Here is a 2,577-nt window from a genome sequence, read left to right as displayed (position 1 = left end):
CAGGGCAGGGCGGGCTGGGGCCGCGTTACGAGCCCGGGAGCAGGGAGGGCAGCCCCAGGGGATGAGGGTTTATCCAGAGCCACGCCAGATCACTTCTCCCCGAGGACATGGGACGCGATAAGGGAGTGCTCCTGCCTCTCCCTTTTTAGCATTGGGGTGACACCCTCCTCCCCTGCACAAACTCCATCCCCGCAGTTCCCCTCCCAGGAAGCAGCTCCCCTCCGCAGGCGGGAGCACTTTGTTCTCCCTCTCTCCACCTGAGCCTTTCCATCTGTCTCTCACTTTCCCCGGGCCCAGCTGCGCCGCTGCCCATGCCCACTTCCCTTTCACCTCCCCCATTTGGTCCGGGGTGGGGCGCTCCCGGAACGCTGCGGGCAGCCCGGTGCCCTCGGGGAGCGCTCCGTCCCTTCACCCCCAGCTTCCCATAGCGCCGCTCTGGCCTGAGAGCGGGAAGGGTTATTACCATTATTCCTTTCGTACGAGCTGAGCAGAGCATTTGGAGGAGTGGTGGGGCTCTCCTCTGTGGCCACACGAGATTATAAAGGGAACACCTAACCCTTCAACCATTGAAAATAGAATAGCCACATGGAGTCTAATATTTTTTTTACCGTAAACTGTACATTTATTGGCCTTGTCTGTTTTGTTATTTTAAAAATGGCTGCTTTAGAGCAGAGGAAAATATTCACGATTGCAGCTCTTTCTGGAGACACCCCAGTTCCCTAAAGATGTTTGAAAGAGTCAAGAGAGATTTCTTCAAATCAATATTACCGTTTAATGATACCTGATTTTGAGAAATAAGCCTCCATCGAATGGAAATTTTACTTAGGTGTCAACAAACTTCCTTAATCCATAACTGCATAATGTTCCTGAGATCTCAGCAAGATTCATAGCACCTGAGCCCTTTTTAATTTAGCTGACACTCTTGCATTAGAGACACACAATCTGTGCAATTGTGCAATTGCAATCATATACTATTATCTCAAAAGACTAGAAAAATACAGCATAGATTACAAAAAAATCAAGACTTGCAGAGGTGACTGCAAAGCCCACGGCCCACAGCAGCACATAATGTTGCTTTTCACCAGGCAAGGGTACTCGAGCGGGAGATTGGCCTCTGTATACAAAAGATATTCAAGGAGGCTGACAGAGAACCCTCAGACCATTCATTACAGGAGTTTAAATTACCAGTGTGCCGGAAATATCCTAGTAACCCCCCAGATCACCTCTAAAGTCATGGAAATTTTTATTGCTCTTTTCATGTTAGTTGACAATTGACTTTGAAAGATTTATGTCAACTTACAGTCAAAGATCATTTCTCAGAGCCCTTTTCCTGGCCTGAAATCAGGCCATTTTGATCATCAGTTTACTAGCTCATTATCCAAATTTTAGATGTGCATAGCACAGTGGTAAGGAATTTTACTGCCACTTATGGAAAACCAGCTTTGGAATGTTAAAATTCTTTTGATCATCACCATTGTACCCTGATAACTGCATGTAAGATGACCAGATACTCTTTTGTAGATAAGAAATTTCAAGATCCTTTCCAGGATCTGTTTAGGTAAGAAGTTCTTACTAATCTACTGAGCCAGCCCATAAAATCGTGAAGATATAATATCAGCCTTATTTAGAAAGTAATTTTAAAAATATTTAAACTATCTGTTCTGCTACTGTAGCAAGCCCAGTACTAAGTAACAGGTGTATCCACGTATTTGGCTAAAAGCACAGTTTCATGACAGGGTAGGATACCTGCTTTAGAAGACAGAGGGAAATTCACACTTTTTTGCATTCAGTGGCAGAATAAATTGCAGATGGGGCAGAACAAATCTAGATAAGAAGGAGTCTATGCTTCTTTAAGTGAAGAGGAGCTTTCTTTTGGGGCAGGATGAATACTTCTACAATCCTTAACAAAGGAATTCACATGAAAGCTGGAAAAAATTAGGTTTATTAAAAGATTCCATTTATATTATTGTTTGTCCCACTCTGTTTATATTTTACATTTTACAGTTGCCTGAAGTCCATGATTCAGATTGTCCAGCATCTCTTTGTAAATGTTTAGATCGGTGCTGCATCATAACTCCACCAAGCAGTTATGGACGAGGGCAGCCCAGATATCCATCAGTAGTGCAAATCCTTTTTAGTCCTAGTTGGTATCAGAGGGTCAGACACCCAGCAGGAAGGCCCTGGGGTCCCGGTACCCCACGAAGCAGGGTGCTGCCCAGAAGCCGACTGGCTGCGCTCTGCAGGCGCTGCTGAGATCCAGGGCGGGTGCGGGCAGGGCCGCCAAAGGGAAGCGCTCAGAGGCGGCCCCTTGCCGGGGCAGAGGCGGTGGCCGGGCCACGTATGTGAGCGGCAGGGGCAGCACGGCGCCCTGAGGTCCGTAAGGGAGAGCGGGGCTGCAGAAGGGCTCCATCCTCAGCTCCTGCAGCTGCCGCTTGAGCTTCATCCGGCGGTTCTGAAACCAGGTCTTGATCTGAGGGAAGGGCACAGGGGACGGAGAAAAGACGAGGTTAGTTACAACGCCACCGAGGCTTGATTATCTGGAGCCGTGCCTCGGCCATTCCCCGAGCCCGCGCCGCC

Source organism: Geospiza fortis, unplaced genomic scaffold (genome assembly GCF_000277835.1).
Source record: "Geospiza fortis unplaced genomic scaffold, GeoFor_1.0 scaffold130, whole genome shotgun sequence".
Taxonomy (NCBI): domain Eukaryota; kingdom Metazoa; phylum Chordata; class Aves; order Passeriformes; family Thraupidae; genus Geospiza; species Geospiza fortis.
This window is presented reverse-complemented; position numbering follows the sequence as displayed.